Below are 27,515 nucleotides of genomic sequence, written 5' to 3'. Positions count from 1 at the left end.
ATACACCACTATGCTAATATTAAAGCAACATAGCAAAATACATCACCACATATACTAACGTTTTAGTCCAAATGAATGCCAAAATAAACCACCATATCAATGTTCGGATTCAAAAACAATAATGTCAACATTAATAATCAGCCATCGGTGATCAAAGATCATCAAAACCCATCAAACAAATCATAGTCATTTTGTTGTTACAAATTAGAAGCACAAAAAGTACCACTAGCATCGGTACTAGCAATATCAGGCTCAGCCTCACAATTAGCCTCAACATCACTAGGTAGCTAGAGATCAGCATCATCAATTGCAAGCGCATCAAAGTAAGCAATCGAATCTTCCAACTTTGCACACTCTGATTCAACATCACAATGCTTTTCCTCCCCTTTTTTGTATGCGTTGTCTTTGAGTGTTGTAAGCCTCAAGTTTGAATGCACAAAGACCAAGTTATCTCCCCTCTTGGAATTTAATTTATTGTGTTTAATTGAGTGGATGAAGGATTGTGTGCTCCAATTCCTCTTGGATGATGATGAACCAGCAACCTATCAAGATTTTCAATTTTGAAATCAGAGATATAAGGGTTTTGAATTAGAATATTCAAAAATATAAATTCAATATTTATCAACAAGAATTTAGAAATTAGAATCTTAAGAGTTAAAAACTTACTTGTGATAGTATTTTGATGGTAATGTGTTGTAGGTTATTGTCCACCATTTATGAGCATCAATATTGTTCTTGTCTTTAGGAGAGTCAGTACCATAATCATTGATGCTTGCAAAACTGATGAAGTCAGACCTCATTGCAGGTCATATGTGAGCAGGGAAGAGTCTTTGAAGGGATGCCTTCTAAGCAACTTCAAGATCTTTGTATGGGGCAACTATAGAACTTGGGGCTCAATGCAAAGGCAAGGAGATGCAATGGGGTAGTCCTTTTTTTCTGTCTCTCTACTATGATTATTTGTAGTTCCTTGAAGAATTTTTCTTCAGTATCTTGCTCTCTCATTTATGATCTTTTTAATATACTTAATCATGAAGTCTATAACATCATATACCTCACTCAAGCAAGGTCTATCCATGTCTATGTATTGGATGGTGCTCAATAGAGGCTCAGTAAACCTCACAAAGTACTCAACATGATCCCACCAAGAGTCATCTAGTATCATTGCCTTAATGGCAGCTGCTTTGATGTTATTAGATTGCCTCCACATGCTCCAATTAGCACAAACTACCATTCTAGACAATGCCTCTTTAACCTTGATAAGGCATCTATAGTATTAGAGGTAAAACAAGTCTCGGCAACCTATTTCAAAATCAAAACAATAATAAATTAAAATTTCATAGAACATATTTAAATCTTAAATAATTTAACTTACCTTTAAGAGCTTCAATTTCGATAATTGTCTAAATACGCCTTGTGCCATATGGTGATTTATGACGAACATTTGGATCTCATGTGTGTCTTCATACATTGTTTTGATTCCACTCAATTTTATAGTCAATTTTTTGCAGCATTAAGTTAAATGAATGCATAGCACAAGGCATCCAAAAAATGTGTTCGAAGCAACCCTACAATTCTTGGCATTGTCGATTATTGTCTGAACAACATTTTGATGGCCATATTGCTCAATGGTTTGAATGAGAATGTTCACAAATAAAGGATCATCATTCACCTCCCTTCACAATCCATGACTTTCAAAACATTACACCTCTTGTGGACACTTCGATTACATTGACCAAAGGATAGTTTCTCGCATCTTTCCATCCATCAAATACTATTGGTCACAACTATTTCAATCCATGAATCCTTGATGGGCTGCAAGGCAGCATCTCCATTAACCACCTCTTTGTCCAATAAAGTGTTGAGCACCTTCACATAACCCAGGCCCTTAAACCCCTGTGGAACCTCATTAATTGATCTCACCATTTTTTGCCAATACAGTAAGCAAGAAACATTAAATGACAATCCATTTTCATAGATGCATATGGCTATGTCTTCCTCGGCGATGTCTCTTGCTTCATTCTGAAGTGATATTTCCAAGGGCCCCTTTGCTCTCTTATTTGTCACCGGCTCTTGAGGACCATGCAAGAATGGATGGCCCTCTGTAAATGGTTCATTGGAAGTGGAAATTGAAGCCATAGATGATGTTTTTGCATTATTTCTAGACTTTTGCAAAGGATGAGAATGTGCATTCCCAGTTGGTTTGTCTACTTACTTTTGCTTTTGAATATATTTGTTCACCATGTGATTACTGTGTTCCACGTGGACGTGTCCCCTAGGTTTTTTCCCTCATACCTGTATCGGATACGAGGATGCAGGTACCCCCTTTTTGCAATCCCTCATGCCGTGCCAAATGGCTGATTTTGGGTACCGTCCCCGAAATGCCATTTTGTGTTTTCCAAGAAACATGGGTACGACAATCCATACCAGGGACGCCATTCCCATCCCTCAAGCGTCCCAGAAACCTAATCTCATCACCTTTTTTCCAGAACAGCGTCAACGGCCAAAAAGGTTTTAAAAAAAAATTTTGGGTTGTCTCCCATCCGTGTGGGCCCCACATGGATGTTGGGGATTGATAAAATAACGCAAACCCTATTTTGGTCTTAAAACACAAAAGACTCAAGTCTTTTCTTCATTTGAATTATTTGCAAGTTGGGAAGAGGAAGAAGAAAACAGCAACAACCAAAGAGGATTGCATTTTGGAGGTGCAAGAGAAGGTTTTGCCTTCATTTCTTCTTCATTCCATATATGTTTTTTATTTTCTTTTTGTTTCATTCAAACTTTATTATTGTTTGTTGCCATTTTTCATTTTTTCCAATGACATAGAGAGGGCATGTTGAATGTAACAATGAAATATTTTTTTTCCATAAATAGCAATAGTATAATACATTGCATAATCCAAAGGCAAAAACATGAGCAGCAGTGAGTGAGGGAAGTAGTGATAGCATGGATGTTATCATGCAAAAAACTCAAGTGTCACATTTACAAAGACCAAGAAAAAGACCTAGGGCAGCAATAAATGATTCTTCAACTGAGCCTAATATAGATGTCTTTGTAGAAGATGCAATGCCTAATTCGTTTGAGTGTCCTTCCAAAGTCCTAAAAAGATATGTCAAAGGTCCATTCAACCCTAAGAAACCTCTCCTACAATTTTCCACAAAAGTAGACAACAATAAGAAGAAAAATTCGAGGGGTAGTAGGGAATGGGAGTACCATATATGTAAGACACATTATTGTGGGAGCTACACAAGAGTGTATTGTCATCTTTTATGGATAGGTGGGCAAGGGGTTAAAGGTTGCAAAAAAATTTAAAATGATGAAAAACTTGAGGCCAATAGGTTGAATGTGGAGGGGGAGTTATTGAAATAAGGGGGTCCTATAAGTACCACACCCACACCCTCATTCACTCCCACTAGCACTACTAGTAAATGGAAGGGAAAAGCCAAGAGAGATACCAATGTGGCTGATTTATTTAACATACAAGCAAAAGAAAGAGCTGAAGAGTCCATTGGCAGATTTCTTTTTGCTCATGGCATACCATTCCATGTTTCTCATTCCTCATTCTATAAACAAATGTGAAAAGATATTTATTCTGCTGGTCCCTCATTTGTACCACCAGGAGAGACTAAATTACCAAACACTATTCTTGATAAAGAGTACTCAAAAGTAAACATTTTGATGGAGGATATGAGACAAACATGTATGAGTGATGAATGTTTTATCATCATGGATGGGTCGACTGATATCAAACATCGGCCACTCGTCAATCTTATTGTCACTAGTACAGCAAGGATTGTTCAGGAAAAAGGAAGGATGTATCCTTCCAATTTCAAATTTTGAAGGATGCCATAGAAGATGTAGGGGCTTCAAATGTTGTACAAGTAGTCATTGATTCAGTCCGGGTGTGTCAATCAGCTGGAGTGATAGTAGAGAGCATCTATAGACGCATTTTTTAGACCCCATGTTGTGTACATGCATTGAATAACACCTTGAAGGACTTTGGAAAAATTGATTGGATGAAGGCTATGGTGTCCGAGGCTAGAGACATGCAAATGTTTATTTGCAATCATCACACATCTCTTGCATTATTTAGGACAATTTCCAAAAAAGAAGTCCTCAAGCCTATGGACACTAGATATGCTAGCTACTTCATTTTGTTGGAGAGGATGCTTGAGGTCCAAGAGGCCTTACAATCCATGGTGGTCAATGCAAAGTGGAATCGACCGCATGAATCAAGCACCTCGGATGGAAGGCTTGTCAAACAAAGAATCCTAGATGAGAATTGGTGGACCACAATGAGGTAAGAAACTTAAATAATTGACATCATAATTGTTCTTGCTGATTTAACAAAAATATTTCTTATTTAAGCACTTGTTGATTTAATAAAAATATTTCTGATTTAAGCACTTGTTGATTTTTTAAAAATTATGATGTTTCTCACTTGCAATTTTCTTTCATTTACAGATACATTTTCTCCTTCATTGACCCTATTGTGCAAGTCATTAGATATGTTGATACTGACTCTCCTAGCGTTGGAGAGATTTATGAGAGCTTCGATAGCATGCTTGAGCAGATCAAGCAAGCTATTAAAGACAAGGAACCTACTTTGGAGTTCTATGAGGAGCATCTTAAGCCCATTGTGATGAAAAGGTGGAACACTATGAACACCCCACTTCATATGGCAGCCTATGAAGTCAATCTGAAATGGTATGCACCAAGGCCTGGGAGAGTGCCTCCATCTGCTAATGAGGAGATGAGTCTAATTTATGTTTAAGATTTCTGATTTTTTAATATGTTTTTAAATTTTTTATTTTATTTGTAAAGTTTATAAACTGTAACTTCTAAATTTTTGTTTGTTCAATATAGATGAAGGAGGGCTTCTTCAAGGCCCTTTCAAAAATGTATAATGCAAAGGATGCTGCAAAAATTCGTGGGCAATGGTTTGACTTTTCCAATCCTCGTGGTCCAACATTTGGTAGACCGGAGGCGAGGACTGATAGAGCTACATTAGCTCAAACGGACCCGATTGGATGGTGGACATGGCATGGTAGAGATGCAACTAAGCTGAAAGGTCTTGCCCTCTGTCTTCTCTCACAGGATGTGAGTTCCTCTGCTGCAGAGAGGAATTGGTCTACCTATAGCTTCATACAATCAATCAAGAGGAACAACCTTGCCTCTAGACGATCGGAGAAGCTTGTGGTTGTTCACAATGTATTTCAACTAGAGGAGCGACAAAGTCTTGAGTATCGACAGACTCCAACACTACATTGGGATGTTAATCCCAAGAATGCATTGCAGATTGATGAGGATGACACACCTCCAGCGCTGCTTGGTGTTCCATTGGATGGGAACCCTCTGCCTCCCCCTGCCAATGATTCAGAGGAAGAGACTGGCGCTGATCTTGATTTAGATATAGATTTAGATTCCTAGAGAACAGCCATATATTTAGCTTTCCGCTTTGCAGATACTCGGATACATTATTGCTTTTGATTATTATGGAGTTGGACATCTCATTTACACTTCTAGTATTTACTTTCATTATGTTATCTTGATTTCATGCATGATGATGATACATTGATACTTGGAGCCTTTGGGCATTTTCGCTAATTGTAGGCGATATTCGGATATATCATATTGTCATTTTGATTTTAATCTTGATAGTTTTCACTTTCCATGTATTGATCTTCTAAAATGTCTATGAATCTATATGATTCTATGGTGAATGGTTTATCAATGTTATGATATGCATATTTGAATTATGTCTCTAAAGTCTAATACTATATATATATATATATATATATATATATATATATATATATATATATATATATATATATATATATATATATATATATATATAATTTTAAAATCCCATCTATTTTATAGCCGTCCCCTGAGGTCCCTTCCCCTAAATTTTGGCTTCGACCCGTACCCGTATTGGAAACACATCCCCATACGGTAAAACATCCTCGTCCCGAAAACTCTGTTGAGCATACATTTATTAATATCTTTGTTCTGCCTTCAGTTTTGTATATGTAGCACAAATTTAATATATACATGGCCAAACCCAAGAAACATTTGGTCAAGCAACAAACGTGAACCCAAAATCAGAATCCTAACCCACCCAGGTGACTTAATCAATATATTTTTAATTTATTTATCTGTAAAAAGATATATGTGTGCCATTTTATTTCTAAGGATTTTCTGAAAATCAATATTTCTTGTGTCCATACTGTTAGTATTTCCAACATAGTTGATAATGATGACCTTGACTTTTCTCCGTCACTGTATGTTTTCCTTAATGCTGCTAATGTGAACAACTAATTGAAGCCCACATTCCAAATCGCTTCTCTAATAACTTCTATAAAGCTTATAATATAAAGTTTTCCCTTGTTTCCCATGACTTTAATTGCAAATTCTACATGATCCATGAGGTTGAGACCATATTTTCACACCATGGTCATCTCATTTGAGCTGAAACCATTGTTTTCAGTCACTTGTCATCTACAGCTTGTATCACTTTGCTACAGTGCCCATTACCAGCTATTAGAAGGCATGAAGGCAAGATATATTGTCTAAGTAAATGGCAAGGTCACTGGGAGACAGGGAGACTTAGAGGTCTCCGGTACTGGTACTAGTACCGGTACAACAATTTTTCAAAAATAGGAGATGGGGGTAATTGGAGACAGCAAAAAATATTTAAATAGTTTAAAGAGTCTAATACTAAATACAAAATTTGAAAATAGTAATACTATAAAACTAAAAGACTAAAGTAATAATGGTAATGTCACATTAATATAGAACCAAATATTTCAAAACTCACATAATCACCATATTGTATCTCATTGATCTCAATTTTTGCATTAAAAACATTAAAATTGAGGGCTAAAATACATAAAAGTATTTAATATTATATTTTACATTTATATTTTATCAAGAGACTTCGGGGAGACTTCACTTTTTGGATTAGGAGACTGGGAGACTTTAGGAGACTTCGTCATGAAGTCTCCAATCTTTTTTGAGGTCTCCGGAGACGTGAAAAGTCTTTGAGATGTGTCTCGGTCTCCGAGACGTGACTTTTAGGGGGGAGACAGGTCTCCCCGTAACCATGGTAAATGGCAGCTAGAGTCAATCTAACAGAAAACCAAACTGACTTATGTCTTTGTTTTCAGCAAGAATTATTTGTTTCATTATTCAGCTTCAATTGATTGGTTAATTATGGCAAAGCAATATACCCGCCTCTGTTAAAATCAATTTCTCAATTGATGTGATTATTATAATCATGAAATTATAGAAAGTTTAGCATTCAAATAGTACCACAGTTTTTCTGTCGAACTTAATTGTTCAACTGGCCTTGATCGCAATGATAGAAAAGTATTTTCAAGTCATTTGCCTTCTTTATCACAAAAACAGACCCCAAAGGATTCTTCAAGCCATTTGCTTTCTTTATCACAAAAACAGACCCCAACTAAAGCGTTCTTTACGAGTGTTCTAATTCTTGTCTTTCTACCATCTCTTCTACTTAGTGGATTTACATTATATCCAGTAATAAAGATAGTAGCCACATTTTTTTCAACTGACTCACTTGTTTGACAGTTGACCTTCCTTGATTGCGAAGATAGAAAAGGATTGATTCTGGATGGAACAACTCTTCAAATTGTTTACTTAAATTGTCCCAAATGCACCTTAACTGACAGTTGACCTGCCTTCATTGCAAAGATGGAAGAGGATTCTGGATGGCACAACTCTTAAAAATGTTTGCTTAAATTATCACAAATGCACCTCAACTGTCACAGACATGGAAACCTAAAATATTGTTTAGAAAAAGTTGTCTGGTCTTTTTGAAGTATTTTCTCCATATGATAGAAGTGAAAGCAATAAACATAACAGAAACCAAAAATAACTACCATTGAATTGCTATCAATAATTGTTATTTCAGAATCAGACTCATTGGCATTAATTATTGAAATCTATGAAACATTTTACCACTTAATATTTTATTTTTACACTCTTTTAGACCTTCATTAAAGACAATGTAAACCTTTCTAGATTGAAATAGATAAAAATTTGTCAACTAATTTTGCCAAGAGTTTATATCAAGGTTGCATGGGTATGCATACCCAAGTACCAAGTACTCAGTGGAGAGCATCATAGCTAACGACCTTGATTAAGGTTTCTGGTTTTTGTTTTTGTTTTCTGGTTGTGTATCAGCTTGTTGCTTATCAAGCTTAACTCAATATGTAATCAGCTTGAAACTTTGATACAATACTGACTAACAGTAAACTTTATCACTGTTCAAGTCATAAGTTTATCATTTGCAATATGTCCTTGTCATATGACTTATCATCTTCTAGGTCATGTTTAAAATCTGCCTTCTCTGCTATGCATCTAAACATTTACCATATATTTTTAGTACAAACATATTGCAAATCTGAAACTGAAAACAGTACATTACATCTGCAAACTTTATCACTGTTCTAGTTTTGAAAAACCATTGTTATGCCTCGTGTTTTCAGATATCCTATTAATATTAAATTATCAAAAAAATGATGCACACATGCACACAAGTACCCCCCGTCCCCTATTTTGAAAAATAACTGTACCTGTCCCCTATTTTGATACACTCGTTGCTTATCAAGCTTAATTCATTACGTAATCAACTTGAACCTTCGATACAATACTAATTAATAGTATAAACTTTATTACTGTTCAAGTCATAAGTTTATCATTTGCAATATGTCATTGTTATATATGACTTATGATCTTCTAGCTCATGTTTAAAATCTGCCTTCTCTGCTATGCATCTAAACATTTAGCATATATTTTTAGTACAAACATATTGCAAATCTAAAACTGAAAAATAATGCATTACATCTGCAAGCTTTATCACTGTTCTTGTTTTGAAAAAACATTGTTATGCCTCATGTTTTCAGATTTTCTATAAATCTTAAATTATAAAAAACAAATCGATGCACACAAGTAACCCCATCCCCTATTTTGAAAAATACCTGTACCCGTACCCTAAGTACCTAAGTACCCACATCCCCATGCAACCTTGGTTTATATGCAATTGCCAATTATACACTTTCATTGTCATTAAGATCATCTACAACATTTTGTTCAGTTCTGGTGGGGGCTCAAATTTCTGATTGGAATAATTGTTGAAGGCAGCACTCCACCAAGTAGGGAGAGATGTTTGGTGCTTTGAATGTCTTTTGAACAAATGACATTAGAAAACGAGACATTACAATCTTTTTTATGTGCAGTTTGAAATCCATTTACACAACAAATGTCTCGAAGATTCTCCTCGGTTTCACGTAAAGAATAATTCCTACAGAGATTTCTTTGGTTCATTGTGAAACCTGGGAAAAGAACATCATCAAACGTGCTCTTTGGAATCCTCCAGAATGCAAAATATCAAAAGTACACTTATAAATGGCAATAATTTAATCAGCAGATGTATAAAAATTCAGTGCAATTATTATTCTCCCAGTTACAGCATAATAAACCTTCTATTCCAGGATTGAAATGATTAGTTGGGTTCCTGCACACTGAGAACTTTTCATTGTATTCAAATCAATTGGAACACATACATTTACTTTTTATTGTTTTAATAATGTGCACCAATGCATCGATAGTACAGAAACTTAACATGTAAGCAATACAGTCATCTCATCTATATCTTTGCAAGAAAAGTTAGTGTTATGTAATGCCAAGGCTTAGCCCCAATGAGCAAACAGTTACTAATCTTCAAACTATCCTACATAGGTCTATATATAATCATTACGTGGCTGTCAATCAGAAAGCAGTTATATTTTTTAGATAGAATTAAGAATTCAATGTTCATTATTTATGGTTATTATACTAAGCTACCACATTTGTCCATACAGTCCACAAGTCACAGTTCGATTCGCAAGGCATTTGGATTGAATTCAAATTCAGCAACTGACTGTGACATTAGGTCTTAAATTCGTCAAGTAGGACCCTGAACAACTTCTGTGCGAATTTGGTCGACTTGTTCTGCCCACAAATGCCCAGATAGACTTTCCCGTGACTATGCGACGAGTTTCATGCACGGAAAGACTTTTGAATTCCCAATAATATTGTCTTGCTGGGCAACTACAATATTATTATCATAAGTAGGGCTTAAATATTTGATTCAAACTTTCTTTTAATATTTGTAGCAGAGATTACACCTGATTTATAATAGACATGTTGAACTTTGTGGTTCTGAATTGTTGAGGAAAGACTTTAAAAGAGGGTTTATATTTCATTGCTATATGCTGGAGATTAAAGTTTGAAGATAAAATATTAAGATGATCCGAAGATTATTCATCGAAGAGTATTTTGTTTGGGAAGAGTATTGAATGGGCGGCAATATTTATGGAGCTGTTTCTTCAGATTATTGAGTCTGATATACAGCTCGCATGGGAATTATTAACCCATTTTTCTTGCTCTGTGCCAGTACCCTATGTCACAAGGTTCGAGTTCGAGTTCGCCGACAATGAAATTCGGATGAAGTTTGTCAAGGGAAAAAAAATCAACATTAAATTCGCTATATGTATATATGTATATATGAATTTCTAAACAATATATGAATAATCAACCAATTAAGTTGTACAAAAAAAATTAAAATGTTAATATTAAAATATATTATATTTTAAAATTAAATAGTCCCTTGTTTATTTTTTATTAAAACAAAATAAAGGTTATATTAATTGTAAATGAATATAAATAGAAGTCACTTATTTAATTAAAATTATTAAAAATAAATCAACATTATTAAATTTGGATTCATAATAATAAATTTAAAAATAATGTAATATAAATTTAGTCAAAATTAATATATGAATTGTATGTTAAAGATTTTATTGGTCGCTAAGTTTAGACGGATTTTCAGTTCTGTCATATGTAGCATGCAACAGAGTTTTCCCTCCAGGTTCATGGCACGGCGAATTCTTTTGTACAGGATGTGATGAAAGTCTTCATGGAATACTTCATTTTTGCCCTCACTATTTTTCAACTGCCCAAAAATTGGCATTCGTATAACCTACTTAGAAATGTTCCGAGTAAAACTAAATTGTAAACTGTCTGTTTCTGTCGCAGTTTCTGCTCGAATGGGCTCATATACTTGTCATAGCAACTAGTAATGGATTTTTTTGTCAATCCTAAACACAAAAGCACACAAACTTTGTTCTGTACGAATTTATAGATGAACTTGAACGAATTTTATTAATTTTATACAAGTTCGGCAATTTTTGAACTTCATACACAAAGTTTGGCAAACCTTGTGACATAGCCAGTAACTGTAGTGGATGTATGAACTAGATGCTCAGTGTATCTCCATTCAGAAATTTATCAAGCAATTATCCCAGGCAACTATACTTTTGGTTCAGGATAGACAGTGGCGTGTTGAACAATTAAAGCTTTGGCATGTCTGAACAAGTACATAGAGCCCTTCCAAGGGGTTATACTCTTTAAATTGGAGCTCACATATACAAAAGAAGGCAATTTTCTCTCTAGACGGAACTCTTTTTTTTAAGTTATTTTGCTTAAGTTGCTTTAATATTAGCATAGTGCTGTATGAACATATTTGTTGCAGCATGCTTTCACATTTTTATTTTTATTTTAATCTCATATAGACGAACCCGAACCCAACCCAAAAAACAAATTGGACGAATTTTGAACCCCAATCTCGAACCCACATCTGTAACAGACTCCAAACCGACAACTTAGTTATTATATCTGACCAACAAATGAATGTCTTTTTTGTTTTAATCTTTCAAGCAAGTTACAATAAACCACTGTTTCAACAAACATAACAATAACAATAAAAAAAAGTCAATCTCAGGTAAGATGCTAGCTGAGGTTGATCCCTTGCCTGCTCCTATTACAAGAACAAGAGTATCCTGGATAAAAAATCTGCCAAACAATTTACTCAAATATAAATATTCTTTTATTCATGTGCAGGTTGGCATATTCTTATGGCTGTAAAAGAAAATGCATTGAGTCATTTCAAGTTTGCAAGCTACTTATAAACACTATTTAGAGATACAATGATTGGAATTTAAAACTTATTAATTTTATTCATCCATTTTATAGCTACTCAGATGAATTAGAAGATTGAACAAATGCATAGAAAATTATGACCGGTCAAACAGGTCAAATTGCAGTTAAAAGTAAAGCAAAAAAAAAGTTAGACAAATTGTATTTCATTCTATAGAACATGAAAGCATGCCCACCTCAATTTAGTTTTCAGAAAACCCAGTGATCTAACAATCAATCAATTGTCCAGCATTATCTCAAGAGGCTTGAAGTCTGAACTTCGAGCCTTTAACAAAGAAAATGCTCCTCTCCGACTAGCACATGCTTAATACTTCGGCAATCTTCAAATACCTGCCGATTTCAAATGTTACTTGGTCATTTACCGGGAACACAGCAAGAGAAGTCTTTCAATATCATTGAACTTCATTATGTGCTAATTTGCAAGTCTATTTTGATTTCCATGTCAGCATTAAAAATCGGGTTTAGATTTATATTAAAGATGTGCATGTATATGTGCTGAATTGTAAGGCCGTTTTGCTTTCCACATCAACATAAAAAATTATTCTTCAGATTAACATTAGGGATGTGCATACATTTGTTATCAATGAAATTAACTTCATATAAAAGGTAAAGGTAACAGTAGTTTTTCAGGTCAACACCAGATGACACACCAATTTGTATTTGTGACCCCACTCAAGCAAGCATTCAACATGGGGATCAATTTTTCATCTATTTTATGTTGTTGTGAGGTGTACAAAATTCTGTCCATCTGGATTTGAACACGCAACTTCCATTATGAATAACACATCACTTCAACAGATGGTCATTAATTTAAAGCTTGCATTTGCTTTTGAATTGATATACTTATGAAAAATTACTTATAATTAATCAATGCTATCATTCCCAGTATGAATGTTTTTTTTGGTCAGATTATAATAGTCAATTTCCTATTCATCTTCATATTTCTCATCCATATGCTTATTTCTTTCATCATTGTTGCTCAGATATCAAATTGCCTCAATCCTCGCCTTTCTGAGCTATGGTTATTTTCGGAATAAGCCTCATTTTAGGCATTAAAATGGTCACTTTCCCTCAGAGTTTTGGTGAAATTTTGCCCTTCGAATCCTCCGGCTAATCACCAGCTCCATCCAGCACTTTGAATTTTTAAAATCTGGTCCCCGAGTCAAAAGTTCTCACAGGTTAATAGAAGGAACCAAAATACATATTTTAAACTTGATCATTAACCATTTGCCTCTAAAAAGGTTAAGATTAATTGTCAAAAAACGTATTTCACTTTGAAAGCTTAACCATTAACCTCTCCATCAAAAGGTTAAGATAAGTTTGCAAAATTAACCTTTTAAAAGGTTAAGGTTTGGGGGTCAAAACACGTATTCCGAACCAAATTATTAACCATTAAACTATTTAAAAGAGGTTAATGTTTGAGTCCAAAATACGTGTTTCTAAGACGGTTACTAACCTCCCAGATGATAAGAATAATGGAAATGAAAGGTAGAGAAAATGGGTATAAGCCACTGACTTGTTTATCAAGACAATATTTCATTACACCAACATGATGGATGTTCCTCAAAGACATGTATACACTCAAGAATGATCGAATCATGAACAAGATATGGAATCACAGAAAAAGCATGCCAATCTCATGGAATGTTGCAGCTCACAGCTGAGAGACAATGAAGCACGTGCACCAATTGTTCGATAGAGGGGGGAAGCTTATTTTATGTATATTTTCAGTGAGAATTTATCATCTCGATGCAAACATGGCAGTGGGCAGGAGTTAAAATACCCAACTTTGATTTTCTCTTCAATTTTATTTTGTGGGAACCAAAAAGCATCATAGCAAGTGATAGAAGAGGATATGCTTGCTGATGAACAATGTCCAATTGAGGATGATCTGGCACAAGGCATAGCTGCACATTTACTAAGTCCATCTATAAAAACTCCAATCACTGTGGGCATTGCTGGTGATTGTGGATCTGGTGAGATGTTCAGCAGTCTCATGAAGAAGATAGAACATCATCTACTCCTAACAGCTGCTCAAGGCGCATTTCCCACAGAATTCAATGGAAAAACAGATACAGACTTAACTGGAAAGGGAAGAAGAATCAGGGAAGGAGTTGGCGAATTATTGTCAAGAAAAGATATAAGAAATTAAACAAGTGAGGAATCGAGTTATTGGTGGGGTTCAAAAAAAGGAAAAAATTGAGAAGACTCCTGGCTCAAAATATGGATCAGCTCCTCAGGAGAAGCTCCGAATAATAGCCTTTATGGACGGCCTTGACCGTTACGAAGATTCAGTTATAGTTGGGGCTTTGCAGTCTTTAAATACAATACTTAAAGCCTGTGAAATCAACTCTGTTTTAGCACTAGACAAGAATATCATCAGAAAAGTATTCAAATCTTCTTCCAAGGTTGAGGGTTGTGCACAAAATGAAGTGTTCAGTCATGTCTTAAGCTTGTCTCAATAAAATGCAAATAGTGAGCATGGATGCCAAACCGTCACCTTGGCTGTAGCCGTAGACATCAAGTTCATCTTTTGATTCTATTTGTAAAGTTGCAGGAGGAGCCAACATTTGGAAGAATGATGGATATATGACCAAAGTTTAGATAAAGAAATTCTTTGACATAGTCCCGGTTTTGATTCTTCATCAAAGTTGAAACTACAAAAGCGTCATGCTTGAAAATACTGTTTTTTGTCACATTTGACCATATGATAAGCATTTGATCATTCTTGGTTAATTTTGTTGAGGTTAATTAACCTCTTCCAAAACACATATTTTGGAAGTAGTTATTAACTACGGAGGGGTAGTTCTTAACCTCCATGTCTATATAATGAGTCATTTTTGGCTTTGTGGGGGACTTTTTGGATTTTAGAAAAAGGGAACACTATGCTAAAATTTTGATTAGAAGATGATATTTGGAAAGTGCGTACAAATTTTGTCTTTGTAATCAGAAATTTCCTTTATGTTCTTGGTGCAAAGAAATAAAAAGGAAACACATTTTGAGTTCTCTTTCTACATATCTGAAAGTTGAAATGTTGATTATTTCTGTGTAATGGGTGTTTTCACGGTATTGTACAAATGTTCATAAATTATCAAATCAGCATTGTGCTAATAGTAGCCTTCAAGCATAGATCTTAATTGTTGTTATCAGCAGCTTATGTTAATTCAAGAAAGCTGTGAAGTCATGTGGTTCATTCGTCATCATGAGCTTTTTCATCTTTTAAAGTTTGATTTCATTTTTATTTAAAAACTTCAAAATTATATCATACGAGGGAGCTGCCCCTCTAAACGCAGAGGAAGGCCGCATACCAAGGGCCTTTCCAACTGTTGTGAACGGTTTGCCACATACACTCCGTTGGGCCATTTTTACAGTGACAAATTTGTTTGCCAACAATCATGCAACAGCCTTCCAAATGTAGTTGAATTGAAGCTCCCTTTTACGTCTCCTTATAGATGCATCGAAGTCAACACTACTGTAGTGGTCATCTCATGCTTTTTATCTTAGTCTCCTTTAACCGGCGGGTTCACGTATTATTTTATTTTTTGCCAAACAATCTAGCACTACGATCTCCTTTTCCTTGGATCAGTCTGCATGTTCCTGCTCATGTCATTGTCTTGTCCATGTCACCGTTTATTCATTTTGCTTTCTAATGCAGGAAAACTCCGCATTCTTGTGGGTTTTCTAGTTTCGCTTGCCTTCAAGCTGTTTTTTTTTCCTTTTTGTTTGGCTGCATAGCAAGGTGGTCCTCCTCTTGTTCTTGTTATCCTAGATTCATACTTTTTCTAGTGCAGATCTCTGAATTTATTGTGACTTTTTTAGTTTTCCTTGCCTTCAAATGATTTTTTTCTTATAATTTTGTTGCCAGCTAAGGTGGCACCAAAACACCCTCTCAATTTCATTAAAAAGTGATTCATAACGTAACTCTCCAACTCTTGATGTTGTTTTGCCAATCAATTATGAGAATACATTCAAAAGGTCATTCCTCAATTATTATGACAATACAGTCAAAAGGCCTTTCCTCAATCCACGTCAAGGCCATTCACAACCTTGCTACTACTTTACAAAAGCCATTTTTCAACGTGGCCCGAGTATATTTAAACATACGTTAGTCTTTACCCCATGTACTAGAAACTTCATCGTGTCTAAGTAATGTCTCCTTCAAGACTCTGTTGAGATTATATTCCTTGATCTCCCTTTGCCACTTTGGCTCTTTGCGACTGTTGCAGCTTCTTTGGGTCATCTTCTCCATGTTTAGCAGAAACCTTTTTTCTACTTGCCCTCAAAAAAGGGTTTGTGTTAGAGTTGACCCAGAAACCTCAAAGAGAACTCTAGATAAAACCTCAGACTTGCCCAAAAGATAATGTAGCTTAACTTGCCAAACACTTATTATCAGTAACGATCTTCCTTTAACAAAATTAGTGATTATATTATATTTATTCAATGCCCCAAGCCTCCTCCTAGATAACTTACTAGAAACACCTATTATCAGCAACAATCTTCATTTAACAAAATTAGTGATTGTGTCATATTTTTTCGATACTCTAGGCCTCCTCCTGAATAGCTTGCTGCAGACTCTCCTCAAAGAGAAAAGGAATGGTTGGAACATTGGGATAAAAGAAAAAGACTCAATACCATCGAGACAGAGGTGTTGGTCCTCAAAAATTGCCTGTCAAGTCTCAAGTTCCAAAGCTTAATAAACAAGCAGTAACCTCACATTCTACAGGGTAGTCATCACTGTGACGAACAAAACTTGCATTGTTACGCCATTGATTCATACTAGCATTCTCTCTTCACAACCAGCAATAGGGGTATTAAAAAATGAGATGATTTAGGTAAACTGTTTAAGTACAACTATGGCAACATGATCAAGCTTATCCTCATCACTTGTGGACAAGAAAGCTCATTGTTATCCTCTGTAAATACTAGAAACCATTCCTCAATTAAAAATTCTTATGCCTAGAATGTAGTACAAATTCTTAGAAGGATTCTAATCTACCCTACAAAAAAACATCAACTTCTTTTTCTATGTCCAAAGTCATTGACAGATTCAGTATTAAATATGGATATGACAAATTTTCAGGATCTTTTAATAAGCTTGTTGGGAAAAAAAGAATAGATTGATGGAGAGGATTGCAGTTGTTATGGATAGCCCTACTGATGCAAAAAGCCACTGCTTGTTGCAGATTGCACTGCAGTGTTCATTGCTGTGGCCTTGTAACTCCATGTAACAATCAAGGAACATTTACAGGAGCACCTGAGTCATCTAGAGATGACCACGCAGCATGATCAGATAGAGGAATGGGATGCTGAGAGCAAAAGAGCAATTTCCTGAGTTTGGCAAATCAGGTTGAAAGGCTGTTGTAGACAGCCACCATGAGGAAAACTACACAGATGTTTTATAGCACAGAAGTCATTTAGAGTCTGAGGCTGCATTGTCCGGTAGAGCACTACCAATGATTGTCATTATAAAGGATTGTCAGCTTGTTGGACAACTGGAAGATAGGAGAACAATAAAAATTGCTGAAAAGATCCCACTATCAGAAATAGGGAGTAACATGGTAGAGGAAGCAGATCGATTTGTGGAGATGGGTTTAATGGGTAGATTTTAAAATTTTGGGCCCAGTTTGCCAGAGCTGCACAAATGGGTATCAAAATGTTGTGAACCATCTCTTGCTGAATACATGCTGATATATCCCTGATCATTAGTTATTTTATTATGTCTTGTGAATCAAAGGCAGACACAGATCCATAGATGGATCAAGTTGCCTCTATTTGTATTTCCAACCTCCTAAACTTCTTGAAATGTCACTTAGCAGAGCAAGTAATTGTAATGGCATTGAGCTTTGTCACTGCAAACTTCAGAGGTAGTTTGGATGTAGCCCTGGAATGTCCACATGTTCATCCTATTAAAGTAATGCCAATAAAAGTAGGCCAGTTTGTGATTTAGTTCCAATGACATCATTTACAGAGCTAGAGTGGAGGTTTCAAATCTTGCCTAGCTAAGTCAAGGGACTTCACACTACACGGTTGTAGAAGGCCAGGTGCAAGGGAATCCAGTCTTTGATGACAACTTATTGAAATGACTATTTGAATCCAAAACAACACCAAGACAATGAAAAGGCAAAACAAGCACACAAAATGTTTAAGTTTCTTCCTTTAACTACAAGTATTGATTTTGTGAGGAATTTGAATGGAGAAGCTGTAGCTTTGGGCGGTGATGAGGGCCCTTGACTTGTGGGAGGATGAACTCACATCTCATTATGGGATGCAACATTTGATTCTGAACACTATGCTTTTGTCGATAGATGGCACATCGTCAAAGCATGTTTCGCCTACAGAAAGATCTTTTTGCAAAGGTTCCCCAGGTCAGTATAGATAAGGGCAACCACAATATCAGTAGAAAGTTGGTAAGCGGCAGCAATGATACCTAGAATTAACACTCTTTGAAGCTCGCAGATGGTTGGTTATATGTAAGGATTGAGATGTAATGCTTATGGAAGTCAATACAAAGTACAAGCAGCCGTATCCTTCACTTAAATATCAAAAAAAAGCATTCTACGGATGACGCGCCAATTTGGTATTTGTGACCCCACTCAAGTAAGTATTCAACATGGGGATAAACTTTTCATCTATTTTATGTTCTTATGAGGTGTACAAAATTCTGCCTATCTGGATTGGAACATGCGACTTCCATTATGAAGAACTTCTCACTTCAACAGATAGTCATTAGTTGAAAACTTGCACTTACTTTCTAATTGATATAGTTATAAAATTCCATTTATAATTAATCTATGCTATCATTCCCAGTATGAATGGACTTTTGGAGCTGGCTAATAATTGTCAATTTCTTTTTCATTTAAAGATTTCTCATCCATATGCTTTGTTCACATCATGCAACAGCCTTCCAAATGTAATTGAATTAAAGCTTTCTCTTTTACATCTCCTTATAGATGCATCGAAGTCAGCACTACTGGAATGATCATCTCATGCTTTCATCTTAGTCTTCTTTAAATGGTGGGTTCACATATTATTTCACATTTTGCCAAATATTCTAGCACTATGATCTTGTTTTCCTTGGATCAGTCTGCATGTTACTGCTCAAGTCATTCTCATGTCCATGTCACCATTTATTCATATTGCTTTCTAGTGCAAAAAAAATCCGCATTCTTGTGGGTTTTCTAGTATCCCTCGTCTTCAAGCTGCTTTTTTTCCCTTTTTAAGTTGCTGCCTAGCAAGGTGGTCCTCCTCTTGTTCTTGTTACCCTAGATTCATACTGCTTTCTAGTGCAGAATCTCTCTGAATATATTCTGACTTTTTTGGTTTCCCTTCCCTTGATTTCAAATTTCCATGAGGTTTCTGTTACTAACAATTGAAAGTAAAAAATGAGTCTACAATTCGATATCAAAGTTTATTTTTAGCAGTCGACTATTCTTCTCTATATTGAAGTAAATGTTTTGTTAATCAGAAAACCATGCCCCTTGATAGGGTCCACTCTTCAACCCAGGAAAATTATGTACTTGCAACATTTTATATTGTGAGTCAACCTAGACATGTCATAATTAGACTTATGTTATATTGCAATTCAACCCGGACACGTCATAATTAAACATGTGTATAAAAACCCATTGCATATTATCTTTCAACTTCAAAGCTCTAAACATGAAGCTCAGTAACAGAATCCTCTAAAGGTTTCACTAAATTCAAAGCCACTCCATGACCTTCAATTACTATTTTCAGTTCCTTGTGCTGGTGTAATACTCAATCAGAACTTATGGTGTTACATCATGGTATTCATCTCATTGTTGACAATGTATGTGATGCTTTAAAGGGAACTGAAGTTAGCCATGCCCTGTCTGCTCAATGATGACTTGAGACCATCTATCAGGAATTATGACACTAGTCTGTGAAGAAACTAGCTGTCTCTTAGTTACAGTGTGCCAGTAATTTTGTATTATCTACTCAAAAGTAAAAATCATTCAGAAAAGTGATTGATTAAGAAGAGACATTTCTATTATTGCAACCATACCTAGGACTGATGTAGAGGTAAGGTCAGTCCAGCAGGAATTTCATGCACAATTCATTATCACTGTGAGAAATATGTGAGGGACTTCTAAAGAGAGAAGGATACATAAGCGATTGATAAGAGGAAAAAATGAATACAATCCACCCAAGTATGACATTGGACAAACATCTTATGTTTGTTTAGTATTTAGCCTCATAAAAAAGTGTCGAGTTCATCAGCCACACATAAAGTTGTCCATTGCAACAGTCCTCAAACCAGTGTACTAAACAAGGCTCCATTACAACAGCCTAAGGAAGTTTGACAGCTAGTAAATATCACAACAGTTAGATACTTGACATGATAGTCAACCAGAAAAATAAAATGGATAATTCACTTAAGTATAACATCTAAAAACCCACTCAGCAATTTTTTTCCTTCAATATCAATAAGATTCATTGCTCTTGGCACTATCATATGCATTCAAACATTTGTCAACCAAATTATATTCAACAACACTCAGTTTCTATTGAGTTGCACAAACTACCCTCAACGTCTTTGTACTTTCAGTTCCTTGTGTGGATACAAACCTGAGGAAGAACTGATAGAGATAAATCCAAGAAATTGATAATTCTAGCATGAATAAAGCGCATCTAATCTTCTACAAATAAGAACTCAAAGTTAATCATGCTCTCATCACTGAACTTTCTGCATTTTGTTGGTCAGTAAAGCCTGGTCTGGTGGTTGAATTTATTTTTTGGGAAAAAACTAATCATCCCACATGCAAATATAAATAAAATGGAGAAATTAATATGACTACAATTATAAAAAAATAAAATGTTTTGTGAGAGGAAGTTCTTATGCACAAGTTTTAAGGCCATGTGAAGCCAAAACAAATCCATATTTTGCTCCAGTTTGCAACGAAACACTCTCAAGATAGTCAAATTTCTATTATATAATTTTTTGTGTTCAGAAAAAATTTAGTTCTCTTTCCAGTTTGAACAAGTCTGTTTCAACAGTAGGTTCTTTCAATCTCCCAGAGTTCTGATCCATGATATCATTCTAAGTTCTCTTGTCAAGTTTGAGAACTGGCGGGACACCTATCTTTTCTATTTTCAGACCTAAGGTTTCCAGCAAGTCCAATCTGCTACAGTTGGATTCACAAAATTCTATCGCAGTTCACAGAGTCATAGAAGTAAAACAAGAAATCATTTGTTAGACTAAATTATGATTGAAAGACTTTTAATCTCATAAGAACAAAACAATTTGAAATTCCATTTACTCACAGAATTATACATCTCATGTACCATATACAAATACATGATACACAAAACAAATCTTGAGTGCAACCGAATCATATTAACCAGAATAAGCAGAAACCCATAAGTTACCAGTTCTTAGGAAAATTCCAAAATAGGTGTAAAGTGCCTAATAAGGAAACAAGTAATGCCCTTGTAAATTGTAAACAACCTTTAGAAAACAGTTTTCCAGTGTAGTCATAAGCCATCAATATCTGTGAAGTATTTGCCCAGTGAACCTATGATTACTACTTAAACAGAGTTGTTGATAGTCTTGCAGATGGGTCAGCACAAAATTCTTGCAGAAATGAGAAGTTTAGGAGAAATTATTCTAACTAATCAGGAAAGCAAGAATTATATATATTTTGCATAAAATTTAACAACCATGAGAATTTTACAAAGGTTCCTTCCTGAAATTGAACATTTCTACGGCAAAACTACTTCATTGTTATCAGGAGTTATCACAACTTTAACTAGCTTAACTTTGTTCTTTCTACAAGCTGAAGAAACGTTATACAAACCTGATTTAATTGGGGCAAAAAACCTGATTACACTTTATATAGCAATGAAAATACACCATGCTACCGCAAAACTAGACCATTGTAATAATCCTCAACCCACACAATACACAGCAAGACTTTATTACAATACATTCGCACAGTTTCCTCCGTAGAAAAAAAAACTAAAATAACGATCCTAGGCTGATCGAGCTTAGAAAATAAGTCAAAACGAAACGGATGTAAAAATGCAAATGTCATTCCCAAACCACACGCATTTGACGGCTGAGAATACTAGACACGGAGGTATTAGGAAAAATTCCTCCAAGCATTTCAATAAGGTCAAAACAAAACATGTTTCCAGGCGAGATCGATGGCAGTGAATATATCACAAAGAATTACTGCTCTGTAGCCGTTAAGCCCTAGAGAAATCTCCACTAAAAATTTCAATCAAAACTATTTGAAGACAATCGGCAGCCATAAAACTTATCCCCACATCTCCTCGAGGTCAATCTCCAACTATTTAAACAGGATCGGCGTCCATGCAAACCAAACCCAAATTCCACCTCAAAAACTCCCAGCACAACAGATTCCAAACAACATAAACCCTAAAACAGTATCAAAGAGAATGAATACGGCACCTGATTTAATTTCCACGTCAACCTTCAAATTCAGCCACAGCCACCCGCCTAAGGACAATCACCATAGGGAAAAGCGAAAACAGCTAAACAGGGACTCGATCCCGAGACCTCCGCGCGACCAAAAAATTTCCCTCCACCAAACCCTAAAACCTTACCCCTCGCAGAAATCTGCTCCACGCGAGGTTTATTTTCCGGGAAGTTGCCGAAATAGCGGAGTCGCCGCTAAATTTAGCCCTCGAAACCCCGCCTCGTCCGCAGTTAGAAACATTAAAAAATGTCCCAAATTGCGAAAAGAAAATGCGGAGGAGCTTCCAAAGGAGAGGAAGAACACACGCGAGATTACATAACAACACTGCAGATGCACTTAACTCCTCTGGCTTTTTCTGAGCGAGACAATTGACAGACACTTCTGACGGGAAAACACTGACGGAGACGTGCGGCGATGATGACGACAATTGACGGCCCGTCACAGAGCGGCAGGTATAGCATGGTCTTTGGTAGGTAAGCAGTAAGGATTGCGGGAAAAAACGTGGGCGCTTTTAACTTTATTATTATTTTTGTACAAAGTAGTGGAAAGGGAAATTAATTTATTTAATTAATAATTATTTAATAAATAATAATAGGGGGAAATTTTGTCTAAAATTAAGTGCGGAAGAGGTGAGGCACCGAAAGGAGTGGAAGGGGAAGTACAGCTGGCGTTGTCGGAACGTGTCGGGAATTCACGCGGCATCGCTCTGCCGGCCGCACATGAAAAAACTGCTCGCACGCATACCCGGGCCCACCTGAATTGACACGTGTCCGGTTCTCAACACGCCGCCGCTTTCACGCTACGCTACCATTGGCTGACGTTCCAAGTATGGAGGATCGACGTGCTGATGACGTGGACGTCCCGGCTGCGCACTTTCGGCAGCCGACGTGGCATCGGAGTTTTGTAATTTTGTGCTTGTATTTTGTGTTTGTGGAGGTTTTGGTTGTGTGTGCTTGGGCCTGAAATTGATGGTGGAAGGAATTTTTAGAATTGTCAAACGATATTTTTTGGGTTAGATATTTAAGCTATATATTTTTTATACTATGTATAATATTTAAAATTATTGAAAATTTTAGGCAAGAGTTTATTGTAACTCAACGGTAAAAGTTATGAGTTTCTTGCGGAAGGTCTTGAGTTCAAATCTACTCAAGGATAACACATAGTAATAATTAATCTCAACAAGTAATAATAAAGTATCAATAAATAATCTAAGCTTCAAACCAAGATCGTGCCCCAGACAATTTCACTAGAAAGGATACCCCTTAGTCCTTGGCCCCCAACTCTACAAAATAGCTTTAATTGAAACCTAACCTTCTTTCTTAATTTATCTTCTGCTGTTTGCATACCATTATGAAATGAAAAGTTGTATTGAAAACTAATATATACAATCTCTTCTTATATATTTAAATAGAATATATAGATATATAATTATATTTCTATAATTTGATATATAAATTTTATTATAAACATAAAAACTAATATCTTAGTTGCAAATTCAAAAAATTATATAAAGTGATGTATAAATTCTATTTGTGGTCAATGCTTAAATGAGATGGACATTGAAAGAAGAAAGCAAGATTGAAGAGAGTCCATTTAAATGGAAAACCTAGGCTAAACAAGTGATTTGGAGAGAATATGGACATTCATTTATAAATTATTAATATATAACATTGCTAAAGTGTAGTTAATTTTGCACTCAAAGTGGAAGGCACAAAAAAAAAATTACCAATCATAAAATATTAAGGAAATCAGATCTCCACAATCCATGATAGTTATGGTGCTTAGCTTCTGAATTAGATTGTGTTAAGATTTTTGCCATCAACATTTCGAATCACACTACGTGATCCATCATCAGGATGAGAGAATAAGAGATGTAAAACAATGTAAGTTGCAGATTTAGCATTGACTCACCAGATAAAGGGACCAAGAGAAGAGGGATTGTACACACCCCAAAGCTAGAAAAATAATAATAAAACAAGTGGGGTAAAAGACTAAACAAGAAAGCACCTCACAAGTGTAAGTAATAAAGGTTAATAGTAAGGGTAAAAAGTAACCAATCTAAATCTAAGTGTAGTAAGCATATAGATTAAAAAGGTGTGTGTGTGTGTGTGTGTGTGTGTGTGTGTGTGTGTGTGTGTGTGTGTGTGTGTGTGTGTGTGTGTGTGTGTGTGTGTTATATATAATACACACACACACACACATATGTATATGTGTGTGCGCGCGCGCCTGTACAATGCACAAAGATCAATATGAATAAATATAAGAACCTATCTATATATATGTTATACATATGTACATATATATGTATATATATCTACAAAAAATATGTACGTGTTAACATATGCACACACACACACACACACACACACACACACACACACACACACATATATATATATATATATTTGTGTACATATATACCTACATATACATACATACATATATGTATGTATGTATATACATATGTATATATGTGTGTGTATATGCATATAAATAAGAAAATAAATATATCTATATAAAAAGGGAACAAAAAATAGGATGGAAACAAAAGGAGAGGAAGCACCTAGGACGAAAGTGCAACGAAAAGGTGAAAAAGTGAGGTGGAAGGCATGACACACCTAACTAAGAGGACCCAAAAGCCAAAGGAGTGCAAGAGCACCAACAAGAACCTAAATAAAGAGAAAAAGGAGGAAAGCACACCACCGAAGATGAGACGAACACAAACAAGACAAGCAATAACAAAGAGAAGAGAGGAAGAACCACAAAGACACTAACATTGTTGCCACCCCAGAGGAAGGTGAGCACAAACCACCTAAGGAGAGGAGGAGGAGAGAGAGGACAAGAAATAAGGAGAGGGAGAGCAACCAAGCATGAAGGAAAAGGAGAGAAAGAGATTAACCAACACAATGAGGGTGTTTGTCCCTTGAGGACAACATAGGATGCCAAGAGGGATTGAGAATCCAACCATCACCATGGTTGAGTTTGATGGGGTGGTTATTAATTTCAACGGCTTTCTTAAGTTTCCTTTTGAAATAGTTGTCCTCATTGGAAATGATTTGCGTGTTCTCCAAACATATGTGATGTTTGGTAGAAAAAGAATGTTTGACTAATGTTGATTTGTAAACCCTATCGTGCCCAATGTTTGCCACATGTCTACCATGTGCTCTTTGATTTGAGTGTGGAAGGAGCGGCCCGTTTCACCAATATAGGGTGTGCCACAAGAGCAAACCACTTTGTAGACTCCTGAGTTAGAATACATATCTCTGGGGTCTTTGATAGGTGGGACACAATTCTTGAGCTTAAAGAGGGGTTTGAAAGCTACACGCAAACCATTTTTGGACAAAATCTTGGCAATTTTTTGGGAGATGCCTTCCATGAAAGGGAGGGAAGCATTCAGAACACAGAGGGGGAGAAGGGAAGGATTAGGATTTGAGGAGGCATGGTGGAGGGACCTGGCTTGGTTGAGGGCCCTGGAAATTTGCCTAGAAGATTAGCCATTAAGCCTAAAGATCTAGCGAAGATGGTTAAGTTCAAGGTTTAAGTGATCATCATCACAAATCCTATGGGCTCTCAAAGACAGGGTCTTAAGAATGCCCGTTTTATGGCTAGGATGGTGGTGGGAGGATGAATGTATGTACAGGTTTGTATGGGTGGCCTTTTTGAACGCATGACGACCAAGGGAACCATCTGGCTTCTTGATGAGCAGAACATCTAGCTTCTTGATGAGCAGAACATCAAGGAAAGACAATTGATTTCCAAACTCGAGCTCTTTAGTGAATGAAATACAAGATGCCATGTTGTCAATGTGTTGGTGGAACTCTTCTAGTTTGTCCAGCCCATGAGGCCAACAAACATTAGTATCATCTACATATCTCTTCCACCACTTAGGCTGAAGAGGGAATGAATGAAGGGCCACCTCTTCAAAATACTCCATATAATCTAAAAGCTAGGCCATAACAATCATAAAATAAATCAGGGAAAAAGACTTTCAATAATTTTAGCATCTACAATTACAATGCATAAAGTTAGTGTAAAGCCCTAATCTATCAAGTGTTCTCTTCTTGTGGGATTGATTAAAATCCTAGTTGTAATACAGGGAAGACGTGTCAAATGCAAAACAATATGTGGTTGTAGAGAAGAATCTATACTAGTGATATGCCCATTGAATTATTGGGAATGTCTTTCTTAGACATATCTTGAATTAACCATTTAATACATTACTATTATTTGTTCAACACAAATATGATTCTACTATGGTTGCAGCAATCTTTACTACAATATAATGTGACACTTGTCAAAAAAGAAAACTAACCACAAAAAAATACTAGTCTCTCATTCCTAATTATAAATTTAATATTTGTCATGCTCCAAATACTAGAATGTTGAATTAAGCTTTGCAAAGTATAGACTAGTGGGTGTTGCAACACTTACAAGTGATGTTAAGGATTGTTAAGGTTGCACACATCAATCTAGTTATCATTGTTATAATGTTTTAGAATAACTAAGAGGGGGGTTGAATTAGTCATCCTTAGGTCCAAAAGTACCAATTCAACTTTTAACAACTTCAAACAACTCAATCAATCTCATAAAACAACAGGTCCATATAACATATCATCAGCAATTTAACATTCTTCAACTTTATGTTCTGTCTATGTGTGTGTCAACTAACAATAAAATAAAAAACTGTAAAATACCATGCATAAAGTAACATCCACACTAGTAAATAACACTTTGATGTCAGGATTTAATGTGGAAACCCAATTTGGGAAAAACCACCAAGTAAAATGCTACTAATTTTTCACTCTTATGAAGTGAGCTCAGTTAAGAGCCAACCCTGTTAAAGATTATACAACACAATGTTAAATGTAACCATTTTAAAGGATTTAATCACCCTATTGGGAGTGGCATGGTTAGAGGACTTTGGATCATTCCATTAGAATATCACCTTGATTAAAGGATTTACAAAATGACTGTTAGGTCAACCTTAAT

At 35.7% G+C, this 27,515-nt stretch overlaps 1 protein-coding gene across 2 annotated transcripts in view; it reads right to left on the bottom strand.

Moving 5' to 3' along the window:
• Positions 1 to 22,833, bottom strand: part of LOC149531113 (uncharacterized) — a 35,301-nt gene extending 12,468 nt beyond the window's left edge. Inside the window, exons 1-2 of one of the 2 annotated variants that reach the window (XM_089811302.1) lie at positions 22,499 to 22,833; positions 12,240 to 12,393 (exon numbers count right to left, since the gene is read on the bottom strand). The gene's annotated coding sequence lies outside the window, so the exon portion shown is untranslated. The remainder of the gene's footprint in view (positions 1 to 12,239; positions 12,394 to 22,498) is intronic. The other variant, XM_089811303.1, reaches the window with a different exon arrangement.
• Positions 22,834 to 27,515: the final 4,682 nt, after the last annotated feature.

This window comes from Cupressus sempervirens, chromosome 11 (genome assembly GCF_028749045.1).
Source record: "Cupressus sempervirens isolate cs-2001-9-10 chromosome 11, ASM2874904v1, whole genome shotgun sequence".
NCBI lineage: Eukaryota > Viridiplantae > Streptophyta > Pinopsida > Cupressales > Cupressaceae > Cupressus > Cupressus sempervirens.
Note: the sequence above shows the minus strand (reverse complement) of the source record. Positions and strands in the feature narration are given on the sequence as shown.